The following is a 27,914-nucleotide window of genomic DNA, read 5'->3' on the forward strand; positions in this document are numbered from 1 at the left end:
TCCTTTGCATACCATACATCATGAACAAGATCCTCATGCAAACCATCATTAATATCTTTTAAACTCATATCAAAGACAACATCCCATGATTCATAAGAATTTACCTCTTTGACATCTTCATTTTCGCTTGCCTCTTTTATGTCGTCAACAATGCACGTAACTAATCCACTTGCTTGATCTCCAACTAAGGCACTATACTCTTCCTCCATTGTTTTAGTCTTCCAATCACCTTCATCTACTTTTGGCATACAAATCTGGTTATCTTCATGCTCTTCCTCTTCTCTTTCATCTTCTTCAACTTCTGGTTCGCAAATAATTTTCTCTTCATCCGCTTGCTCTTCCACTGGATCATCTTCCTTTTCCACATCCAAGGAATTATCAACATCTCTTTTCTGGTGACATGCTCTTCATTTCCGCAACTCAGCTTCTAATTCATTCACTTGCTTCTGCAAATCAACTAGCAATGATTGTTGATTTCTTGCTCTAAATTTCTCAAGTCGAGGAATCCTCAGAATCCATCCAATCACAAAAGTCATCTTCTTCTTTCCCTTCTCCATAGTCAAGTCTTTAGAAGACAAATCTCATGCAACATAAGAACCTCGTGCAAACTGCCTCACAGTCGGCGCTCTGTCTACACAATCAAGAACTTCTTCACAAACTTCACCCAACTCAAAGTCCTGGTGCAAACTGCCTCACGTTCGGCGATCTGTCCGCACGCTCAGGAACTCCTGCTCTGATACCACTGATGACGGGCCACACCACCCGTACCAACTCACAACCAAAAATGCAATAATATGGAGCTAGAGAGAGACAAAATGCTTCATAAAAATTCCATTAATACTTACACTTGAAAAGCTTCAATTTCTCGAACTTCCATTAGAAGAGCTTCCATTTCTCCAACTTCCTTTAGAAGAGCTTCCATTCCTTGAACTTGATTACAAACGATTATAAGCCTTTCTTAAATAGGCACTTCTAACCCAAGACATTACAAACACAAGCAATGTGGGATAAAAGGTAAATACAACTACCTTTAAATAAATATTAAATTCTCACCCAAATACAACTAAGCACCCAACAAATATTAAATACATGATTTAAGGATCTTTCCACAAACTTCTAAATTGCCACCTATACACCTTGATTAATGGAATGACAACTATTATTATTATTATTATTTTTTACGCCACCTATGCGCCTCGAAAATAGAAATCTCCTTTTCCTTTCTTTTCTCCTTTTTATTTTTTTATTATTTCTCCTCTAATTTTCGTCACTTTCTCTCTCCTCCACAATTTTTTTTTTTTTTTTTTTTTTTTTCCCTTTTTTTTTTTTTTTTTTTTTTTTTGTTTCTAATAATTTAATTTTCCCATGTAAGATGCTCCTGCATTAGAGCATCATGCATCATAGACAGAGGAAATTGAAGAGCTTGCAAAAGCCTATGTTTGCATATATCAAAGATGCCAAGTGTTGAGTATAGGTCTTTGGCATTGTTTTCAAAGAGGGAGAAAGTACATTAAACTTATCAAGAGAGATGATCAAGGGAGAAAGTACATTACTGATCAGTATTGAAAGAAAGAAAGAGGGAGAAAGAAGAAAGCAATCAAAGGAGGGATTATAACAAAAAGAGGGAAATATTCTAATATTCTTCTGATCCATGAAAGAAGAGAATAGGTAAAAAAGGAACTTAGAGGGAGTTATATTTTGTAACCTAATTAGAAGAGGAAATTTCTAATAGAGGGAGAATTTTTAATCACAAATATTATTTTTGCTATTGCCTTACTACTTTAACCTAGTTAGTTTGATGGAATAAGATGTTTATCATTTTTTTGACTGGTTGATTAGTTTGGTTTCCCATCAATTCTAAAGAGGTATATTAGTGATATATGATTGAAAAGATAATTTGACTAGAAATATTGTTGAAAAATATTGTATTTCAACCATTGTTTGGTCACTAATGTCAAACCTGCTACATGTTGGTAAGACAATTGTTTATATGTTTCAAGTACTATCACTTAGTTGATGATGAGGAGGATTTGATCAACAAGATGTAACAAAAGTTCCCAAAGGAAAGGTTGAGTTATGATTATGTATTGAAGTGCAAGAATCAGTTAAGACAGTGATAACATAATGTATTGATGATCTACTTGAGGTTACAAAATGACTGCCTACACTTAGGAAGCTTAGAAGAATAAGGTTGAACAAAGTTCATTTTCCAAGCCTAACCAAGTTGATAGAAGGTGCCAAGAAAAGTTAGTTCAAGCTAATAAAAACATCAATTGGAGCTAAGTGAAAGTAAGATAGTTGATGCTGACTAATTTTTAGTTGATGCTAAGCACCAATAAAATCTAGTTGATGCTGAGTAACACAGTATGTGCTGAGCATCAATAAATTGATAAAGTCATGCTATTTCATTATGAAAAGATCAAGGATTCACCAAATAAAAGCTAACAAGTTTGTTTTCTTGGAACTTCTAAATGAGGAGAAAGATAAGATTGATGAGCTAGAGGCACAAAATCTTATGTAAACCATTTTGGAGGAAAATTCGAATGGATTGTATGAGAAGCTTCTAGAGAAGACAAGGTATGGGGTAGATACATTGTATCCTACCTAATCCATCAAAGACCCTAATTTTGGTGATGGATAATGAGTGGAAAAAGTGTTATAATTTCCTATATGTACGGATGTCTAGTCATGAAGCAAAGAGGTTAGAGAGTTTTGATGTGAAAATTTTACAAGGATAAGGAGTCCATTATTCTTTTAATTGTTCATAAAATTTTGGCCATTCAATCTTATCTACTAGATATAAGATTGCTCTCCTGATTTTGTCCTCATATAATTCATTTAATTCTACATGCAATGCCCAAAGTTTATTCTTCTCCTCTTCAAATCTTTTAGGAGTGTAAAATTCTAGCCTCTATGGGGTATTCAATACCTCTACAATAGGAGTTGGTATTAAAGATTCAGTTTGAGGGTGAGGATAAGCAATCCTAGCCTAGCTAGATTCTCTTACCTTTCTCTTTCCAAGTTGTTTATTCATCTGGGCCACTTGAGCTTCTAGTTGATGCATCTTGTTTCCCTATCATCATATACTTTAGGCATCTCTTGAAACTTGCAATTAAGCTCGAGGATTTTAATTTATTTTTTTCCTTTGATACCACCACAACTCCAAAATCCACCTTTCCTTGGTCATTCTAGATACTTTTTCACTATCTACTTCTTTTTCTCTATAGACCATGAGGTTGCCTATATGCTCAACATTTGAAACTTCCTATATTCTAATATTGCCCCTTTCTTTAATGGACCATATCACTAATGCCTAGTGATCATCATTGTATTTCAATAGTTTGTGTGCATGCAAGACCTCTTCCTCAATTTTAAACTGCGTGTGCTTTGCCTTCCTCATAGAATAAAAAATCTTGGCATTGGCAATCTCCCATTTATGTAAGATTAAAATTCTTGAATCTAATTATCTTCCCCCTTCAGGGGTTATTTCTGCAAACTCTTCAATGAAGTTAGCTTTAACTTCCTCTTCAATTTCAAGGTCCTTTTTATTAGGTTTCTCTTCTTTGATTATCTTACACTTGTTCTCAAAATTATCAATATTTCTCCTCCATCAAATTGGGCAAAAGCTCTAGATTTTACAATACTTCCATCACCAATAAATTTTTTGCTAGTCTCGACTATCACAAGATCTATTTCCTTACCTTTATAATCTCCAAAAGTGAGATCAAGTAATGGCATAGGAGGCTCTTGAAGTACTCCTTCAATATTTGTAGTTGTCACCATAATATCCCTCTCCCATCCAATTTGTTTCAACTTTTCTCTCAAGTATATTTCATCATCTATCTTCAGTTGAATCAAGGTAGGTGAGTATTATTCAACATTAGAAGATGATCCTAGTTATAACTTTTGTTTTTTGGGAGCATGTGTGTCAGGTGGGATCTTAGACCTTGGTCTTTTGTATGAAGGAATGCACTTTACATTCTTGGCCACTACATAGCCAACTCTTTTCTGCAATGTATCCTACCTTGGGGTCAAAATCATTTTTCTTGTCAACCTCCTCTCAACCTCAATGTCCTTGTCTTGGTATGCTTGTGTCATAATTTATTTCTTCTCATTCAATGTTTGCATAATTCTAGAAAAATTATCAATAAGCATATCTACCTTCATACCCCAATATTTTTTATCTACAAAGGGATCAATATCTAGCTCAAAAGCATTTATAAAGTCTAGGACTTCACTATAAACTATCCATTTTTCCTTTCTAAGCTCTTGTTCTTGTAATGAGAACCTATTATTGACTATGCTCTCAAGAAAGTATACAATTTTCTTTTGAATTCTAGCCTCACTCCTTTCTTTGAAGAGGTCATAAAATCTCTCTGAGTCCATAAAATGGGCATGGGACTGATCCATTTGATATCTATCTAGAAATTTCTCCAAATTTCTCCAACCCTTTTTGAAAAGTACAAAATTATGAACAATAGTAAGCTATGGAAAGAATGCACCTTTATATTTACCCAACAAATCTCTCTCCTTAATTAATCCAAGTTGCCACAATAATTTAGCAATCCTTATTTTTTTAGGCACTTGGTATGGTAGCACATGTGGTTTTCCCAAAAGACCATAAACTCTAAAGATAGTGGGTAGTACATATGGGATGATAGCTCCCCAATTATGGCTCCTATCAACCCTTTATCATGGTTTTATGTCTAATCAATTCTAATAGAGGCTGTGGTATTCTAGGGTTGTCTCCTATTAACAATATTCTGAGCCTTGAAGCAAAATATCTATCAAACTTGATAAAACTTGCATCAGTCACCTCCTATGCCATATCCATACTCAATAATTGAACAAAGAGATTCTCTATATCTCTCTCCAATTCCAATTTCATTTCCTTATAGACAAAGATAACTACCTTGTATAAGCATATATACATTAACATGGAGTACTAGCTGAAGGGCTTATCAACCTTAGCCTTTGTAATTCTTGTTAAGCCATTATGAATCTCCTCTACTAAGTGAGTGGAAAAATAAAAAATTTAACTCATTCCATATTGAAAATTTTGTGAAATAATGAAACAATCAAAGCCTAGGATGTCATCTTGCTCATCCATGCCAAAGATCTTTCAAAGAGAAAAATAAAAGGCCTATGTCCTAGTGATGAAATACTTTTTCAATAGAGGCTTTAGGGTGTTTTGTGTAACCAAGAGAAATGATCCAATTTTTACAAAATTCTCCTACAATGGTCCTCCTCTTAGATATATTCTTTGTGCATCATCCCTAGCTTGGAGGAATTTCATATCCATTTTTTCATGAATTGCATGGTTAGGGTTTAGCTTTAAAAATTCTCTGATAAGTTCTTGTGAAACCCTAAAAATATATAACCCACATGGTTCTTTACAATTCTAGTAATTGGGTCATACTTTTTTTCTATTATTGCTAGTAGATCATCATCGAAGCAGACTCCTGAAACAATCAATTTACCTATATTAAATTGCCATACATTGTTTACTAGAGTATCTAATTTTCTTTCTGCAAAGCATTTCTGGAAAATCCCTAATCTTCCAATAAACACTTCTGCATCCCTTAACTAGTTGGTTTTATCATAAAAACCCTCACTAACCAATAACCTATGTTTTTTTAAGAATGAGCTCTTTTCCCCTAGCTAATTCATTCATAGCTTGTGGCATTTATTCTAGGAAATCATCATGTACCACCCTTTTTAGGTAATCTACTTTCCCCAAAAAAATTCTTCATGTAGGCATATTCAAAATTTACCCTAATGTAATTACAACTTCCCAATTTTCCCAAATCTCAGATGACTTACTTGTTTTTCTTTCTTTTTCCTTTCTAAAAATTGCTCAACAATATGTTGAAACTCTTGAAAAATTTCACCCTTCACTTTGGAGATCTTTTTGCTATAAAAATTTTGCAATGTAATTGGTCAATAATGGATAATTGGAAGTTTTATTATACTAAACTCACATGAAACAACATTGATCAAAATTAATGCTTCAATAGTCATATTCTATGTCGTGTTGTGAAGTTTTAAATCTCACTATCGATCTTCAAGAATTGGATGACTTAGTTTAAAATTAAAGATATCGCACTGATCTTCAAGAATTGGATGACTTAGTTTAAAATTAAAGAGATTGCACTAACCCTTTTTGGATATGGCCATGCGTCAACAAGGTGCTTCCGTACATTTGATAATGTTTAAGCACTTCTATATTGTAGGAAAGTGTTGATCATCGATCTTTAAAAGATCAATGATCATAGAATTCCTTATAACTTTATGAGTTTGATTTCAATGTTTTATGCCCATTGATACAATCATCATCCAAAATAATGAACATGTAAACTACTCCACCAATCATCACATACCATTTCATCATACATTCCGAGTTGGTGTGAGTAGGTGGCCCTTTGAATGACTGGCCCCACTTTTACACATGGAAAGTAGATGCTTCCCCACTTTAGTTAAACATTGGCCACTTTTATAGAATGATAATGTGCCTTTTTTTGATCTTCCCAAGATCAAAGGTGCATATATCTCATACCTTTTATGACCCAATCAGCAAGAGCAACCAATAGAATGATGTACCTTATCCAGTGTGTCTGACATTTGGAAACTATCATGATCATGCTACCATCCTTTTTCAAATTAGGGGCACATGACTGCATCCGATACACATGTCACTAGGGTGCTTTCCCTCCTTAGTTAAACTTCACACATCTTGATATTTTAGTAACATACCTACTGTAGATCTTCCCAAGATTAAGATTTGAATGTTATATTACAAAAGGTGACCTTGTTGCTCATCTTGACCAATAAGATGACTCAAAAATTCCAACATGTTCTGATGCCCATTTGACAACACTAAAACCATTCTGACACTTCAAACTTTTTTAGCATGTTAAGTGGCTAACATTACAAAGAGCTACATGGCAATCAGGTGCTTTCTCGCATTTACTAGAGGTTAAGTAAATTCTCAATGTGGATGAGCAATCATCATTGATCTCTCTTAGATCAATTATTATCAACTGTAAATCTTGTGGTGGTTAAAACACTCAGGAAAATACTAAGAAAATAATGAAGGGAAAAACCATGGTTAGGATAAGGATTTGGGACAAAATATAGTTAAATTCTAAGAGAGCATTTTAATTGAAAATAGGATAGACTAAAAATAAAGATTTTAAATAAAAAAAGCTTCTTGCACTATTTTTAAATGAAAACTTACTTTCTAAAATTTGAAGATTAGGGCATAACAACAAAGGTTTTATTAACTTTAAATAATTTCATCTAGGGTTTTTAACACATCTCACATTTTACACATATGACTATTGGTTCTTTCACTATAGGGTATAACCAAAATCAAACAATATCAATATTCTCCAATGCTTAGGATACTTCCCTAATCTAGTATCATCAACATTCATGCTAACAATCTCCACCTTTGGAATTGATGGAAACATAGATGAAAAATATTATGTTCCAAAAATACTAAACTATACTCTATTTTTGTTATCTTATTACATACTCTTCATCAATTTGAAGCCTTTGGCAATGTTGTACTCTTCCTATTCTTCGTTTAGAATCAGTGTTACTTGTTCATAGTAAACAAATTACAATACTTTTTGACTACATCTATGCACTTACACTTCCTTCTATGTATTTACCTATTGTTTTGTGCACTTGCATTTCCTTGTGTGCACTTATCTATTTTTTTACGCACTTACATGAATATTTTGAAATCTTCGTAAAGAGATAATTCTCCCCCATTTCCATCTCAATAGGTGCTTGTCTTCCCATTTTTTTATGTATATTCACTCTATATATTTTCCATGTACATTCTCTCCCCCAGTGGAATCAATGTCAAATGTGTCAATCACAATACCAATTGTTACCCTACCAATTGCTAATCAGATACTCAAATCATCAACTAACTTTAGTGTCCTAAAATACTATTCACTACCAAATGACCAATGTCCTCTATGAATTAGTACATATTATATAACCCCCCATGTAGGAAGCATCAACATTCAATCCAGTATAACCATAGTGCTTTGTACTACTAGATTGATGCACTTCTTGCATCAACTACTCTAAAGTAGGTAGGTGCATAAGCCCTAACATACCTCTTAGGTACTCAAAAGTATCTTTAGGAAAAGGCTTTGTAAAGATGTCTACAATCTGATCTTTAGTACTTACATCTTCCAACCTTATCTCTTTCTTTGTTGTCTTCTCTCTTAAAAAATGATAGTTGATGGATATGTGCTTTATCTTAGAATGCAAAATTGGATTCTTAGACATACTTACTCTACTTGTGTTATCACATTAAATAATAATAAGTTCTATAAACTCAATTCCAATATCCTTCAACATTTTTTCCATTCACATAACTTGATTATAGCTATTTTCTACTACAAAATACTCTACCTTAGTTGTAGTCTGAGATATACAATATTGTTTCTTGCTCAACCAAGAAACCAATCTTCCTCCAAGAAAGAATGCTCCACCATTAGTGCTCTTTCTATCATCTATACTTCCTATACAATCTACATTAGTATATGTGTACAAGGTGAAATCACTTGATCTATCATACCATATTCCATAATTAGATGTACCCTTCATGTATCTGAATATCCTCTCTACTACTACATATTGATACTCTTTTGGATCAGCTTGAAATCTTACTACAATCGAACTACATTTTCTATATCTAGTCTAGTGTGAGTCACATATTGCAATCCTCCAATCATAGATCTATACTTCTTCCACTCAATTATAGGTGTCTCATCTTTACTGGATAACATATAATCAATTATCATGGGTGTACAGATAGGTTTGTAACTTTATAAATTAAATATTTTCAAAAACTCTTCTAGATATTTAGTTTGTGGAATAAATATCACATCTTTGTTTTGCACAATCTACAATCCTAGGGAAAACTTCATTTCTCCTATCATGCTCATTTAAAATTAAGTTTTCACGTATTCAAAAAACTTGTCAGTTTCTTCATCATTTCCTCTAAATATTATATCATCCACAAATATTACAGTTATAAATAGACCATCATCAGTTTTTCCCAAATATAAATTACCATCTATTATACCTTTGATAAATCCAAGCTTTGATAAATGCCTATCCAACCTTGCATACCATGTTCTAGATGCTTGCTTTGGACCATACAATGCTTTCTTTAATCGAAATACATAATCTTTATCTTTTGTTAGAGGGAATCCATTAGGTTTCTTAATGTAGGCTTCTTCTTCAAGTTCTCCATTAAGAAAAGCTTACTTGACATCCATCTGATAGACCTTGAAATTATTGCTTGTTGTGTAAACCAATAACATCCTTACTACTTTTATTCTTGTCATGTCTACATAGGTTTCTTTACAATCTCTTCCTTCTTTTGATGAGTATCCTTTGCAAACAAGTCTAGGATTGTTTTTCATTACTTCTGCTTGCTCATTCATCTTATTTCTAAATACCCATTTGGTTCCTATCACATTTGTGTCTTTAGGACTAGTAACTATTTCCCATGTCTCATTTGTCACAATCTAATCTAGTTCTCCTTTCATATCTTACATCTAGTGAACATCTTTACATGCCTCATATGTGCTTTTAAGTTCCACTTGAGAAATTAGACACAATTCCTCATTCACTCTATTCATTATCATTATCTATTTATCCTTGCTCCCAATTATTTTCCCTGGAGGGTGATTATTTTTTACATTTATGCTAAAAGTAGGATTTGACATCTCAACTCTGATCACTTCCCTAGGTTGAAATATTTGTTCTTCCCTTGCTCAATAGATACATCATTTAGTAAGTCATTGTTAATCTTAGAAAGAACTTAAGCATTTTGTCTAACAAGTCCAGAATTATCCTATTCTTCATTAGAATTATAATCTACCATCTTTTCTTTAGTACCAAAATTTTCATCAATTCTTACATTTATGCACTCAACTATTCTATTAGTTCTATATTTGAAACATCTATATGCTTTAATTTTATTTGAGGAACATAGAAATATACCTTCAATGCTTCTAGGATCAAACTTACCTATATTATCATTGATTTTCTTATGTAACACTTACTTCCAAATATTTTGAAATACTTGACTGATGGTGAATGACAAAACCATAACTCATAGGGTGTCTTCCTCATACCTTTTATGATTTGTACTCTTTTTAGAGTGAATACTATAGTGTTAATTTCTTCTCTCTAAAATATCTTTGAGACATCATTCTCAAATAACATCACTCTTGTTGCTTCTACTACTAACTTGTTCCTTCTTTTACTAATCCCATTCTATTGAGGTGTTCTAGGTGAGGATAGTTGTCTTTTGATTCCATTCTCTTCATAGAGAATGTTGAACTATCTAGAGGTGAAATCTCCTCCATAATCTAATCATAAACACTTAATCTCAATACTAGATTCATTTTCAACTCTATTCTTCAATATCTTAAATTTCTCCAAAGGTTCAAACTTCTCTTTAAGAAATGCTACACACATCATCCTAGTGAAGTCATCAACAAAAGTCATAAAGTATCTTTCACCATAGAATCCTTTGGTTCTTTCAACACCACTCAAATCTGTATAAACAATTTCCAATTTCTCTTTACTTGAGAAATTCTTCCTAGAAAAAGATACTTTCCTCTGCTTAGCCAAAATACATTCCTCATGGATAACATTAGTAGGCTTAATAATCTTACATTGGTCTCTTACTACAAATGCACTACTAACTTTCACAATATTATCAAAGTTTATATGAAAAAACCTTCTATGCCATAACCAATTGTTATGAACCTTTGCAAGAAAACATGTTATTTTAGTAGGAATGAACTAAAATATATTACATGTAGATCTAGTTCTAGTACCAATTAGCTTATCATCTTTGTCTTTGATAATGCAAGCCATCTCTGTGAATTGCAACAAATATCCTTTGTCTACCAACTATCAAACACTAACAAGTTATGTTTCAAACCATCAACAAAGTAAACATCATCAATGTATTTTAATCATGAAGAGTAATAGATCCAATTCTTATAATATAATAGGCTACATTGTTAGCATCTCTAATCATACCTCCATCATTATTTCTAATCTTAATAAATTTGTTCATATCACCAGTTATGTGATGTGAATATCCACTATCTGTTATTCAATATAATTTCTTCCCAACTTTGGTAACTAGAGATCTCTCTTCTCTAATTTCTCTATCAATGTTATCTTCCTTAATACCCACAAATCCTAATTCATCATCACTTTAAATATTATTTTTTTTTATCAGATTTTTTTCCTGATCAGCATATAAATAATTTATATCCTTATCTCTTTGAGGCTTAAGTTTTCCTCCAAAAATTTTCTCTCTTTTATGACATTTAGATGCATAATGACCATACTCATCACAAGTCCAACATTTAAAGATTTTCTTACCATATTTTTCTCTTATTATTAGAAGGGTTAGTCCTTCATCAATCTTCTTGTCTTCTTTAGATCTACTACTACTAGAAAAATCTCCTCTTGTTCTTATAGTTCTTGACATATTAGGTCAAATGTTCATAGCACTGAAAGGTGTCTCAACTCTCACTAATTTTCCAAATTCTAATCTTCCAAGAAAAGTTTCCTTCATGAAATTTTTGGTTGAGGGCATTACTAGTAGAATCATCTAAGATGTTTTCTTTAATGGTGGTGATAAACTTTTCAAGATCTTTGGGCTATAACCTCATCATCTTGTTTAGTTCCATTAAGAGACCGAATACTTGCAACAATTTTTGATGCATTCATCTTCCATTATCTTAGCATCTTGAAATGCACAAATCCAACTTTGTAATTTCATTCATTTAACATGTTCATCACCTTCAAAAGTAACTTGTAATGCTTTCAAAATTTCATGAGAAGTTTTAAATGTCTTTACCTAATTGTATTCATTCTCTAGAAGAGATGATAGTAGGGCTTCTCTAGCTCTAATGTTACACTTGAATAGATCTCTCTCTAGTTCACTGCATTCTTCAAGCTTTCCTTCTTCCAAAATTGTCTTCTCACTCTTTTTCAAGATCCTATAACCTAGACCCATGCACAATAGATGAGTCATCATATTTTTATTCCAACTATCAGATTTGGCCCCATCAGATCTCAAACTATCTTTCCTAAACATATTCGCCATGAATCTTCCAAAGTTGTTATGCCTTATCTTCAAGGACGTAATGCTTTGATACCAATTGTTAGAATATATCATCCAATGATGTAACTAAGAGGAGGGGGTGAATCAATTATACAACTATCATCACAAACATTAACCTTAAACAAAATTAACCTTGTGATTAATATTAAATAAAACCACAACAAGATGCTCATACACAACTAACACTAGATATGTTAACTAGGAAAACCCTCGATTAGGGGGAAAACCCTAGTGGGGATAGTACCCACAGGATGATGTACTAATATAAATATTTCTTATTAAAGGATAGACCCTATTAAGAGTCTATTAAAACATTCAGTACATATGATTGCCTATCTAGAGACTTTGAATCCCTATTAGGAGGCTTCAACCCTGTTAGGAGTTGTGCCAACCCTGTTAGTAGTTGTGGAAGACAACTGGACCCACTACCCAAACTGCTTCAAGGTTAAGATCAAAGAAACCATTATCCAAATGAGCTTTGCATTATTCCTTGCAAAATAATAGAACTAAAATTTTCTTTCTCCTCTATCTCTATCCTGTCAAACAAATATTTACTCCTTTAGATCTTCTAACTAGATCTCATAGTGCACATCTAATGATCCCTTGGATCACTTACATGCATTTAGTAAGCACCATGCTCATCCTCACACTATGTGCTAATACTTAACATTCAACTTGATTCCCTTGATCCAAGTCTTGCATTACAAATAAAGAAAATAAATTTCCTTTATATAGATCTTCATAATAGTTCCTTGAGTTTTCCTTGAGGCTTCCCTAATTAGAATAAGATAATTAACTAATTCACAACTACAACAACATTGTTAGCTCACAGTCTATATTAAAATTTACATGTATGAAACCAAATATTGCACACATGCTAGTGTCACCATATAGTCATCTTCTATCACTATTATCTACACATCACCTTCAATACATATTAGATGGAAGATAGCAATAGATTATCAGAACTCTATTTTCTAATACTTTGTTTCTACACTACTTCTTGTAAAACAAATGTAAATTTTGTACAAAATCAAATTTGGCTTATTCCTTTAAAATATATCATCAATAAAACCTCAAAAATATTTCCTTCACTTGGAATCATCTAAAACTTCCTCAACTTCTACACATACTTAGATTACTCACTACTATTTTCCTAGTCTTAATAGAATTACTGCTACATTGACATCAATGACAAATGCAGCTATGAATGCAATATATCAATATTCTCCAATGATTAGGATACTCAAATAATGTAGTATCATTAGAGTTCATGCCAACATTTTGGTCTTGGATTATTGAAGACTTGGTGAGGGCATGATTCTATTTTTTTGGTGGTTAATAGGTTTTCAAAGATGGCATCTTTTATTCATTGCAAGAAGACTAGTGATGTTGTTCATGTGATAGAGTTATTTTTTAGAAAAGTTTTGAGACTACATGGTTTGCAAAGAGTATAGTTTCAAATTGAGATACAAAATTTGTTGGATAATTCTGGCATACATTGTGGAAGAAATTGAAGACAATGTTGAAGTTTAGTTCATTACATCATCCATAGACTGATGGACAATTAAAGGTTGTGAATAATGGTTTCAAAAACCTGTTGAGATGCTTGGATAGAGATCAACCAAAAGGATAGGATCTTATTTAGCTATAGGAAGAATTTACATATGGTAATTCTATCAATGGGAGTATTGGTAAATCACTATTCTAGATTGTTTATGGGAGTTGTCCTAGAAATATTTTTGAATTGAGGTAGTTTAATAAGGGAGAGGTAAGTATTACTGAAGCAGAAAACTTTGTTTGACATTTAAATAACATCCATAATGAGGTGAGGAAGCACACTATAAAGATGAATATATAGTATAAACCTAAGGAAAATGTGAAAAAAGAGGTATAAGGAATTCTAGATTTGAGAAATGAGCATTTTCCAATGGGTACATATACTAATCGAAAGATGAAGAAGTTTGGATCATGCAAGATAATGAAAGGGTATGATTCTAGAAATTCCTATAAAGTGGAGTTGTCGACTAAATTGAATATTTCTCTAGTATTTAATATTTTAGATTTGACAAAGTATTACGAAGGAGGTGATGGAGATGAAGTTACAAAAGTGTAGTAGAGTATTCCAATAGCTAGTTTAGCTACAAAGGAGATTGAAAAGATACTTGACATTCATGTTGGAAAAAGTAAAAGGAAAAAAATTTATGAGGAATACATGGTCAAATGGAAAGGGAGGAGCTTAAGCATTTTGGTTTTCCTCTAAACACTTGAGACATGATAGAGTCACTTTTCAAATTACCATAGGTGTTTGATCCACAAGCATTTTTGGTGTAAGAGAAATCTTGCATCACCTAAAAATATTTTATTTTTAGTCTTTTCTATTTAAATAATAACTAGTAGATAGTGGGTTGCAATTTTAGGTAAATTGCTATTTTTAGTAAATTTTTCATACAAGCTCAAAATGTTCTCATTCTCTACATGAAGGTTAATTTCAGAATTATAAGCCTACCGTAAAAATATTATTTCTCTACCTTAAGTATTAGAGAAGTTATTACAGATTTTTGGTGGAAAATTTAGGAGAAAAATCTTTAGGCTCACAATTGGAGGCTTTAGAGTTGCCTAATGAGGTCCAAAAACTTGACGGAAAGGATCTAGCACTATTTTGAGCTAGTAGATTAGGATCTTGCATTTCCAAAAATTGGTTATAATAGCCAATCAAAGAAATGGTTCATGATTTATGGCCTTCTAATATTGGGCTACCAAATTTTTTAAAAATAATTGTCAAAGATCTATTTGGCCAACTCTATATGTATTTTTAGGGTCCCTTGGCCCTATGTATTAAGTTTCAATGTCTAGAACCTTCCCAGGTGGCATAAAATTCCCTATTTAAGAAAGGCTTAGACATCTTCTAGGATAGCTCTTGGTGGTAGTTTAAAGCTAAGTTTTGCAAATTATTGTAATGAAGGTGCCAATGTGGGTTAGCATATTGTACTTGTGAATTATATAATTCCGCATTTGCATGGCGATAATACGAAGTCCATATTTTTTTCTCACATTTGTTGTTTTTTCTTTTTATGGTATTAATGGGAGCACCCTTCATTAGGATCTCATGGAACTCTTCGATCAACTTGCATATTTCATAAATTATCACTTTAATCGATCAACTACTCCAACCCTCTCCCTTAATATCTTTCATAATTAACATTGAGTCTCGTTGATAACAAGCTCATTAATTCCACATGTTCTTGCAATTCTCAAAGCCCACATAATTTCCAAGCAGGCTAAACTTTAAGAAAGATGCCTCGAAAAAAAGATATAAAATATTGGTGAACCATTCATTATTTTAAAAAGACAAAATTATTTTTATTGGTGAATCTCTTGAAAAAAAATTAAATATGATTAATATTGTTGATTATTTTCAAATCATAATTTTTCTATATAAAATATTGACGAATATATAAAATAATAAGTTCATTAAACACCTTGGAATATTACAAATCAAAATTGAACATTTTTTACCTCGTTGAATGTTATGAGGATTGTTGCATATAAATGTCCCTAAAAGTAACTAATAATTATGATAATTATTGGTTAGTTCAATTTAATTTCTCCAATAATATATAATATTTAGGTGACTCAAATCTAATCATGTATTGAATATTGTAGCAAATATTTGAGTTGAATTTTTTCAATAAAATAAATTATTGACTGATTTTAAATATTCTAGAACTAAATTTTAGAAAACTGTGGAAATTTAGGTTGTATCAAATGTTAAATTACTAGCGAAAAATGTCTTAAATTAGCCAATTTGCAAATATTAGCTGCCACCCTCCCCCCCCAGAACAATTTATAGTATAGGTAACCACCAGATTCCCCATACTATTATGGAAGATACCTCACAATGCAGTAATGCCTTGTGGCAGTGGGCCAGTATCCCTCATAGGGTTTGCAATATGGCTTAACTACCTCTTGTGGTTCTATAAGATTGTTGGTTATATCGGGCATTCACATGTTGAACTTTCAGTGCAACAACAACCCTGGCCTTTCTAATAATTGATATCAGAGCTTCACCATAGGTTTGAATCATGTAGGCCATGGTGAGTGACACTGGGTGTGAGGTTGTTGGCAATGGGGCAATGTCCCTCACATGGTTTGTGATATGGCTTAACTACCTCTTGTGGTTCTATAGGGTTGTTGGTTGTATGAGCAATTTGTAGGTTGACCTTTTAGTGAAAAGACAACCCTAGCCTTTCTAATATGCCCATCATGGGAGTACCATCAAAATTGAGTTTAATCAAAAACTCAGGTGGATGGTGCCACACTATCTTCTTTCTAGCCATAGCTTTGGAATTGTTGAATTGTGCCACTATTGGGCCTATGTCCCAAGAAGAATCCCATTTCATGTCATTTCTTCCTAGTGGGTTTGGGAGGGGCTTCCATCACTAGATCGCACTACATTCTTTTAGAATTTTGATAACCTATTGGGCCACCCCTGAATTGGTAGTGGTTTGTTCCCTAAAAATTATATTTTTCTACTCCTTCAAAATTTTCCATGAGACATACAAAGCAAGTACTTCGTCCTGTTTTGTTACTTCTTCTAGAATTCCTTTATTTCCTTTGTGTGTCTTTTGTGTGAACTATTTTGTTTCTCTTTCTTTCTTTGTCACATATTCTATTTTTCTTTCTTGATATTAATGTTTCTAATTGCCTCTTTAACAATTTTGATTTTTTAATCAAGGTTCAGATTGGGTTTAATCAATCCATTGATTACTCCTTCAAATTTTGTGAAAAAAATTGATATATAGAAATATTTTTTATGATCTTTTTGGTAATAAATGTCATTTGTCCTGATTTTGTATCCACCAAAAGCTTAAATTACTAGATTTGTGATAATCTAATTTGACGCCTTTTAAATTTCCTATATACTTACCAATTTTAATTATGGTTTGGATGTGGTATAATTTAGGAGGAATATTTTTACATAAAAAAAAGATAGGTACAAGATATTTCTTGATAATTTTTCATTCTAGTTAGCTTCCCAAGATTACTTTTTTTGTTCTAGAACTAGGTTCCCAAGCTAAATTTTTTACTTAATATCTTTGTTGGAAACTTACAAATGGAATAATCATTCTATTTTTATTGATGTAAAACCTTTGGATGAGACATATTGCTACCTAATGTAAATTGATTATCTAGTTGATTGATGAAGAGGATTTGAGACTTACTCATAACTATAGCATCTAGAAGAAAGGTTGAAGTCATGAAAAGGAAGTTACAATGGATATTTGATTAGATAAACTTTGATAAAGCAAAGTAATTGTTTATGTCAAAAAATATAAGACATGCCAAGTGATCTAGAGCTCTCCCTTTAACAATAAAAAATAATTTGGTGTGGCCTTGGACTAATTCAAACACCCCCAAAATGGAGTCAAGAGAGGGCACTACACCCGAAACAAACTTACTCAAGAACATGGGCTCGGCACCCAAAAGAGCACAACTAGGTCTTAAAGCCCAAAATCTCCAAACACTGGATTTATGCTTCAAATGAGAACCTATGAGTTTATGATGGATTGTAAAGGTTTCTAAATATCAAACAAATTCAAACTGGTGGTATTGGTTAGCCTATATTGTTCTCGAAGATCATAGATAGGAAAATTATTGTTTAGGCCTAGGAGCCACGATTAGCCTTATCAATGTGGTAATTAGGTTTTAGTTTGAAAATAATATAAAGGATCTAGGAAAAAAAAAATCCATATATGGATACCCTTTTAGAAGAATTGCCAAAGTCCAAACTTAAAAAATCCAGACTGGTTAGATGACCCCCTTATAAAAAATTCAGTAATTTCTTTTGTTTGGACTAATTATTAAGGTTTGTGAAGGAAGTAAATAATAGGTGATTGACAAGGTTGGCATATCAACTAGGGAACATGTTAGAGATGTATAAGAGATCATTATCAACCTTTATTTTGGTTTCATGCATCCCCCGAGTGGCTACAACACTTCAACACCTCTTGTCCTGCACCAAACACAGAGATGTTAGTTAGAATTATTTCAAATAACTGAGAGGGGGAGTGAATCAGTTATTCAAGGTCAAATGATGTCCAATTAAAATTTTTCTACAAATCCTTAATGGCACATAACTGAAATTATCATGTATGCAATTGAACATTAAACAACCATGAAAAGTAAACATGCATCACACCATAACTCTAAGGATTTGATAACCCAGAAACCCTCCAAGAATAAGAAGGTAAAACTGGAGTGGGGATGATACCCACAAAATAATTGTGCAATTGATTTCAACCACTTCTGATGGTTTGCCTTGTTAAAGGCGTACCCTATTAAAGGCTATAGCACATTGTAAAATGTGACCTTGTTAAAGGATTTAAGAACATTCAACTTGGAATGTCACCTTGTTAAAGGATTTACATAGAGTTATTACGCTCACCCAACTTTTATGGGATTTACAGTCACCTTCACAAAAGAATCTTTCATCCCTCTTTAAGGATCTCTTATCCTTCTCTTAAGGATCTCTTTATCCTTCTCTTGAGGATCTCTTTGTCCTTCTCCTAGGGGTCTTCTATTATTTTCCTGAGGCTTATCCACCTAGCTATTAAGCTAACCTAGCAATATAGGGTTTTAATATCTAATACAATGGTAAGAAAGTATTAGAAAGGTTTTGACCTAATATAGATTTGCAACCGCCACAATATAGATTTTAGATCACTCTTGAGTTCCTTTCTTTGCTTGGCTTCTCTTCCTTGCTATACTGACAACTTGTTCACCCTTCAAGATCTGTCTCCTTGAGTTCTTACACTCATAATGCCAATGCAATCTCTAGTCACTTGATCAACTTAGAGTCTTGATGCTCTGTTCTTACTCCTCTAGGCTTCTTTGTGTAGGACCAGAAAAATGGGTTAAATGCATAACATACTATGAGAAAATCACAAAACTCAATCAACATACGTTAGCACCCACTAGTCTACCATGAAATCCAAACTAATAAAGAGAGCAATAGAAACCCCCTTTTTTGGTTGTACCTCCCATGTCCTTCTTTCTTCTCCAAATGATTGTAGCTCCAAAGTTGCCTATAATGCACACAAAATTGAAGCAAAAGTCTTATGATGTGGATAATGCCATGAGAACACTTGAAGTTTTGATTTGGATGTGAGAGTAAGAATGCAAAATGCAAAGAAGTAGAGACTCAAAGACTCAAGGATTCAAGGACTCAAGACTTAAGCATTCCAGATCTAAAATGAGAGGAAGGGTGTCCATTTTATAATTTTCATGTAGGGTGAGAGCATTGGATTTTTCACCCATAGACATGCGATGTGGCAAGAGATTCCTATGATCCATATGACAAAATATGCCAAAAGTAGGATTCTTATGACACATGAGAGTCAAATTTGGAAAAGAATCTATGACGCGTCATAAGATTCCTCAACCCACTTAAAGCCAAGAATCTATGATGAATAAGCCAAATAGGGACATGCATAAGAGGTAATAATAATTCCTATGATGCATATGATAGAATATGCCAAAAGTAAGATTCTATGACACACTAGAGTCAAATTTGGAAGAGAATCTATGACACATCATAAGATTCCTCAACCCACTTAAAGCCAAGAATCTATGACGAATAAGCCAAATAGGGACATGCGTAAGAGGTAATAATATTTGATTATGAAAAATCTCAGCCAAGTGTCACAAGAGGATCCATGAGGTGTCACATCCAAGTGTCATGATGATGCAATATTTTATGGAATATTTGAATTAAAAATCCTCTTATTCCACAAAATAAGAATCAGTAGAAAATGGATTTAATGATGAAAAATAGAACTTAGGAAATTAAGAATTTCCATGGTTTGCAGATAATGAATCAATTAATTAATAAAATTAATTAATTGAGGATGATAATTGGGAAGAATAATTAGAAGGAATAGGATTAAATTATGGGTTATTTAATCCTATATAGAAAATTAGCAGATGATTGGCCAAATTGATTAAATGAATGCGACCGTATCCTTTGATGAAAATGTGAAAATGATGGATATTGAATAAGATGATGAAAAGGTAGACCAAAACCATGGTCAAATTAATTGATAGATCAAAATTGATAACATGCCAAGGACACATGACATGAATAAATTGATATGTAACATTTAACTGACATTGTAAATGCTACAAGATTGAAATTGATCGTAATAACACTGACAGACATTGTCATTATTATTAAAATGGTTGATGATGCCATGATCTGACATTGAAAGCCTCAACAATATCCAATATTGAATTACATAAATGATATTTTGACCTAGCACTGAGAGCCATGACAGTACTAAGGTCAGATTGATAAGATTGATAAGTTGATAGGTTTCCAAGGCACTGAAAGCCACAAAAATGCCTAGGAGCAAATAAATGATGATTGATTTGAGATGTTTGATATGTTTTGGGTTTATTAGGACTGATTTCAAATGATTCTAAGTTGATTTGGGGTGATTCCAAGTTGATTTGATATGATTTCAAGTTGATTTGATATGATTTTGAGTTGATATGAAATTGATGTGAAAGGGGATACAAATGACAAAATATGGTCAATCTGGCCAAAAGATCAAAGTTAGTAGAATGAGAAAATTTGACAAATTATTATGAAAAAGTGATGAGGTCATAGATGTGAACCATTTTTGAGCGTCTACATTTTGTCCCTCTTTGATACAATGTGATTTAGAGCGTTGTATCAAAGAATAACTGATGAGAAAGCCACAACATGCCCCAGTAGGGATGATATATATGGGTGACCCCTCAAAAAATTGACTAAGATAAGCATATGATAAGTCAATTTAGCAACAACAAGAAGAAAAAACCATAGCAACTGACGAAATGAAAATCAGAGCTAAAATGTGAAAGTTATGAGGCCTAGAGTGTAGACCCGAAACTGTGCATGCATGCCCAAAATGATGGAAAGATGTCATAACATGAGGAAAATCATCAAAAATGGTCATATTTGGTCAAATATGATGAGACAAATGTTAGACTAAGGTTGAACGAGGTGGAAAGCCATAGAAAGTTGATTGACAGTGTAGGATGATGCAAGAATGCATGAATGCAAGATGAAGATGATTTGGTGAATTAGAAGACATGATCATGGTGATGGAGAATAAGATGACGAAGAAAGATGAGATGAGGAGACGTTAGTATGATGGAAAGACTTTTGCTTCTAGAAAGTGCACTATATGTCAAATGGAGCTTTATTTTGATATGGCAAATGGAATGCAATGCATCATGGCATAAAGGGCCAGAGTTCAAATGCAAGCCTTTTGCGTAAACAAGCACAATGCAAACAAAGAATGACATTGTACTTCTTGAGGCATATGTACATGCCCCAGACACTCAAAAGTACATTGTAATAGACAAAAATTGAAAAAGATGACCATGAACCATCTTGTCCACTCTCATATATCAATTTATATCATCGAGTAGAATAGGGACATGATCAAAGAAAAAACAAAGAAAAAATAAATCACTCACTAAATAGCGTGAGCCAATAGCTATTCTTGTCCATTATTACGTTCTTGTTAATGTTTTAGGTGTGTATATAGTGTTCAACATGTTGATAATGTGATAGTTCTAGTTGCGGATTCAGTTGATAAGTTCATAGTGACATGTTGGATTGATTGTTGGTTCACGTTGGTCAGATAGTGTGATTGTCTAGAAAGTATAGTGCTTTGAGTTGCAATCTACAAGGTGCAAGTGTGAACACAAAAGGGATGGTTATCCACAGTGAATATGTACAAGGTTTATTGCAAATTTTTGATGAGTTTTGCGATTTTTAGGTTTTCTTTGGGATATTTGATTTTTTTGTTCGACTAGTTTCTTCAAGACATTTTATGATTTTTAGGGTTTTTTTCAAGACATTTTATGATTTTTAGTAATTTTTTCAGGATCGTATTTGAATGTTTAGGATTTTTTTCAGGACATTATGTGATTTTTAGTGATTTTTTTAGGACATTTTGATGATTTTTAGGGATTTTTTCAGGACATTTATGTGATTTTTAGGGATTTTTTCAGGACATTTTATGATTTTTTAGGGATTTTTTGAGGACATTTCTGTGATTATTATTGATTTTCTCAGGACATTTTATGATTTTTAGGGATTTTTTCAGGATCATATAAGCATATAGAAGTGTGAGCTCCAATCCGTTATGCGATAGATTCAATGGATAAAAACCACTTAGGGGTATGCCCCTAGTTCAAATTCAAACTTACGCACTATGTAGGTAATATGCCCCTAGACAAGATGTAGACTATGTACAAAGGCCAATGACAAAGTGTGTATACTTAGCTGTGTTTTCTGGGTAGATTGTGTTACAATTTTTGCATCAACGTTTCGGATCACACTCTGTGATCCATCATCAGGATGAGAGAGCTGAAGGAGAAAAAAAGTGTATCTGACTTTTTTTCTCCTTCAGCTCTCTCATCCTGATGATGGATCACAGAGTGTGATCCAAAACGTTGATGCAAAAATTGTAACACAATCTACCCAGAAAACACAGCTAAGAATTCTAATGGATTGTGGAAAACTACTATCTACAAAGTGTGTATAGACTGGTAATGCTTGGTAAGATAACAAAGGACATTAACTAGTTCGTGAGCCATGATAAGGAACCAAGGATGTCTTGCAATATGAAGGATATGATCAAGGAATGACATAGGGGGAAAAGACCAGATGGAATCCTAATAGATGGAAGAGCAATAACTGATTACACATGGCACCTATTTGCCAAGTTTTCACCATGGTACTTGCCCAAAGTGCCTGTTTGCCAGGTTTTCATCAAGGCGTCCATTTTTTCATGACTCTTTTCACTTTTTTTCTTTTCTTTTTTCATGACTTTTTACTATTTTTTTGATATTTTTTCGAGACTTATAGATGGAATGAAGAATGTCACTAACAAATTTTGGGAAGATATCTATTGTTGGTGCTGCTAACTGATGAGCTTTGAATCCATGATTAACCATAACTACATAGGATTCATTCCAAGTTTGTACCTAAAATCAAACCATTGGAAAGGCCCCGAGAGATACCATCATGTACCGTATGTAAGACAATGCCTATCTCTCATGAATCGAGGCATCTAAGGATAATTGGGTCAATATAAATGTCATGTGGGATGTCAGTGATGATGACATATGCAAAGGCTTGTTGGATAAAGGATTGATTTTGGTTATAGGACAAATTAGGTAGCTGGATTGGGGGATAAACAAAGGGATATAAGGGAGGGTTGAGACCAATGACCTTCCGGATGAATGCTGATTAAGAAAGCTTCAAAAGACTTTGTGGCATGTTGAACACTGGAACATTGATATTCATGGCATCATCTTTTTCATTTTGTATCCTTGGGAGCTTCTTAGCTTTTGATTTTTTATGGTCTAATGGTGCCTTTCAATTTTCACCAAGAGACCTATGCTTGTTATTTCTTTCTCTTTTTGCTTTGTAACTAGAAGGTGGAGTAGGCTCCCCAAAGTATGCCAATGTGTTCTCTTTAGGAGAAACTACTTCTTTATGATCTTCAGTCATAATGCTTTCAAAGTCTATTATGAGAGTGTCATCATTGTCGAATCGATCAAAAATTGGTGGTCCATGTTGGTCCCAATTCAAAGGTTTAGGATAACTTGAGGAGATGTCATCATCAATGTTGAATGGGCTTTGGTTGAAGGTAGATATATGGGTAACTGATTCAACTGGGTCATTGGGGTTATTCTCAAAGGCTAAGGGATTGTTGGTTTCAAGTGGGATATCCTCAGATGCCTTTTCATCATTTGAAACATCCATAGTCTTACATGTAGTTACCATGGTACTAGGAGGACCTATTTGTAATGGTTTAAATCCAAGCCCCAAACTAGGAGGTTTTCCTTTTATAGTGATAGGTTCAATGATTCCTTATTTCTGAGATCCAAGACCACTATAGCCATCATAGGCTTGTTTCTGCATGATGGTAAACCCAAGTCCATACTTGCTAGGAGATATCAAAGTGGGTTCTCATTCTACTTTTTCTTTCTCAATACTTACGGATGTATTCTCATTGATAGAAGTATAATTCCTTGTATTGATGGGGGAAAGTGGTGACTCCCTAATGTGAGAGACTTGAGACATAAAGTATTCTCCACACCCATTGTCTTCAATCTTCATCTTTTTCTCGGCTTTACTGAGTAGTATATCAGCATCCACATACTTAGAGGAATTTGTGGGTTGTGCTTCATTGTTTGTTGGGATTTGCAATGCAGTAGGATCACTTAGATTAGCACAAAACTGGAAAGGATCTAAATCGCCAAGGATGGTAACCTCAATGTTATTATAGGAAAACTTAAAACATTGATGATATGTAGAAGGGACTACTTTCATAGCATGAAGCCAAGGGCGTCCTAGTATCATGTTGCAATTCATTTTGATGTCTAGGACATGGAACAATGTGTCTTCAGTAGCTGGACCAATTCTGACAGGTAATGTGATGATGCCCCTAGAGAAGCATTTACCATCATCATAAGCTTTTATTGTGATTCTTCGAGAGGGATCCACATCATCTTCAAAATAACCCAAATTGTTGACAACCTTAAGAGTACAGATGTTTAGTCCTGCTCCTCCATCTATTAAGACACATTTAACTTTGGTATTATGGATAAAGACTTCAAGATAAAGGGGATCATTATGGTTAGGTTTGTCCTTAGGAATATCATGGGGTGAAAAAGTGATATGTTGTGACACAGATAGGTTCCCAAACATGTCTTGGAACTAGGAAACATCAATGTTATCTGGGACTACTGACTCTTTAAGGGCTTGATCCAGGATCTTCTGATGTTGGGGAGATGCCCACAGTAGGTCCGAAATGGATATTTGTGTAGGATTTTTTCCAAGTTGTTTAACAAGGCTATAATTAGCTAAAGTAGGAGCAATAGGTCTAGATGGGGGTATAGGTCTAGTAGAAGTAGTAGGTTTAGCTAGGGCTCCAGGTAGGGTGATCTTGCTACAACGTGTAGTGACAACACAACAAGGGTCTTCAGCCTTCACTGTGAATGAGATATGCAAAAGTTAGACTCATTAAAGCAATTGATGGTGTAGTCATAGCTAGTATGTGTGTAATTCACATTACCTTGTGAGTTTGAGTTTGAACTTGAGGGTTTCTCTTTGTCATGATTACCCAAAGGATCTTTGAAAATAGTATGATCAGAGTTGGATACTAACAGTGATGGATCAACTGTGATGACACCATCATCAATAAGGTTTTGTATTGCATGTTTTAGTTGGAAGCATGATGAAGTCTTATGTCCTTTGGTGCGATGGTAATCATAATACTTTTTTTCATCCCACCAATAATCTTTAGTTAATGGTTCATCTTTGATTGGGGGTAATTGTAGGAAGTTATTACTCAGTAATTGTTGTAATGTAGTCTCAAGTAGTATTCCCAATGGTGTGAATTTTCTATCTTTGGTTCTAGGATGTCTTCAAGGTTTATCTTTCATGGGAGTCTTAGTTTTCTATTGTGGAGCTGATGTTTGATTAGAGGTTTGTGAATTTTTAGGGTTTACACCTTTCAAAGTCAATTGAGGTTGTGATGTGCTAATTGTGCAAGCATCCACAATACCATCATTAGTGACATTCTTGTTTTTGGAGAAAAATTTTGCCTTGTCATTAGACGAGTTGGTGTTTGTGTTTTCTTTGTTTATCTTGAGGACTCCCTTACGGATAAGAGCATCTTCAATACTAGCCCCTTTTTTCATTGGTTTAGAAATGGTGCTTGGACTCTTTATTTTGAGTTCATACATTAAGTTTGGGACTAAGTTTTCAATGCACAAGTTTACTTGTTGTTCTTTAGGAATGTCTAGTGAACATTGACTAACTAAGCTTCTCCAATGTAGTAAGAATGTGATGAATGATTCTCCTATATTCTTTTTAGTTGAGCACAAATCAGAAAGTGTTACCTCATTTGTAATGTTAAAGGAAAAGTGGGAGATAAACTTGTCTGCTAGCTCTGACCAAGATTTGATATTACTAGAAAGTTTGGAGTACCATTCAAGTGTGGGCCCACCTAGAGAATGAGGGAAAAATCTCATAAGGTAAGTGGGTTCATCACTAAGTTTAGTACATGAAGCACAAAATTCTTGGATGTGATCAATAGGGTTGCCTTTTCCTCAATATTTTTCAAACCTTGGAGCTTCAAAGTGTTTTGGGAATGGACGCATATAGAGATTTTTATCAAATGTGTTAGGACGTAGGTCCCTTTCTATATATAGAGCCTATTTCTTTTGGACTCCCAATGCCTCCACTTGTTTGGAAAGTTTTTTGAATTTTTGTAGTAGTTCTTCATTGGGGTTTTGCATGATGGTCTTTCCTTCAAGTCTTTTGTGTCTATGAGTAGACTATTTGTTGTGGCGAGAACTATGTCTACTTGGTTCTGACATTTCTGTGTTTGATGAGTCTAATGAAGTGTTGCTAGGTGGTGGAGGTATGTTGGCACCTCGAAGACAGAAAGGCCCCTATTGTTGGGGAACTTTTTTTCGTATTTGATCTGGCACTTGTTGTGGGATTGACTGCGATTGTTGTACCATGTGTTGTTGTTGTGCCATGTGTTGTGTTTGTTGTTGGGATACCTCTATTGGTTGTATGTGAGACCATGTGCATGCTTGTTGCTCTAGAGGTATCTATTGAGGTTGTTGTGGCACATGTTGTTGTTGTAACAAATGTTGTTGGTATGTGATTTTTGCTCAACATGTTTTTGGTATTCCAACTATTTCTTGAGTTGCTCTTGTTGTTTAGCAAACATCATTTGTTGTTGTTGGAATTGCTGCTGAAATTGTTGTTGATAAATTATGTGTAAGTCAAGTGGGTCCATATGGGATTGCGTGTTAGGAATGTCGGATGTTTGCCCCACTTGTGGTTTTTGTTGTTGCATTTGATGTTGTTTTTGATATGTGGGATGTGTGTCAAGCGGATGTAGACTTGGTTGTGCCTTGGAAGTGTTGAGTCCTTGTACCATTGTAGGTTGTTGTTGTCATGGGGGTTGACTAACTCCTTGAGAATTGAATGTCATGTTTGTATTGTTGTTTTGGTGCCTTTGTGTTTTAGATTTTCTTGCTTGCGACATCATATTGACTTGACTATGAGATGTGTCCCTATTAGGAATGGCTGTAATTTCAATAAGACTTTTCCTTTGTGCATCTATAGGGATGGTTGCACTTGATGTTTCACATGTTGTAGTTATGAGAGGCTCCATAGTGTTTGATGTTGTAGCATGGGGTAAAGTTAGAAGCAAAGGTGTACTTTGTTGATTTTCCTCCGAAGAAGGTATGTATGGCACCCCTAGAGCATGGGTCCCTTTAGGTGCATCTTTTTGTTGCATCATGTGACTAAAATCAAGTCTTAATGTCCTTTTGGGGTGTTTAGGGATTGGTGGTATTTCATCAAACAAGGGGTTGACATTGATGTGATCAAATGTACTTTAGAGGATTTTATTTGTTGGTTCTTGATGGGATCTTATAGGTGCCATTATTGTTTTTGAAAACTCCAAAGGTTGTTTTCCCTTGTCTAAGTCCAAATTTATCATGGGTTGGATGTTTTCAATTGTTGTGTTTGTTTGATTTTTGGACCTAGGACCTTCCAAGTTTGGATTAAATTTGACAATTTCTTGAGCTGCCAAACATTTGAAGTTCTTGCAAAAACTTTTTTCTTGAC

The sequence above is a fragment of the Cupressus sempervirens genome, chromosome 4 (assembly GCF_028749045.1).
Source record: "Cupressus sempervirens isolate cs-2001-9-10 chromosome 4, ASM2874904v1, whole genome shotgun sequence".
Classification (NCBI taxonomy): domain Eukaryota; kingdom Viridiplantae; phylum Streptophyta; class Pinopsida; order Cupressales; family Cupressaceae; genus Cupressus; species Cupressus sempervirens.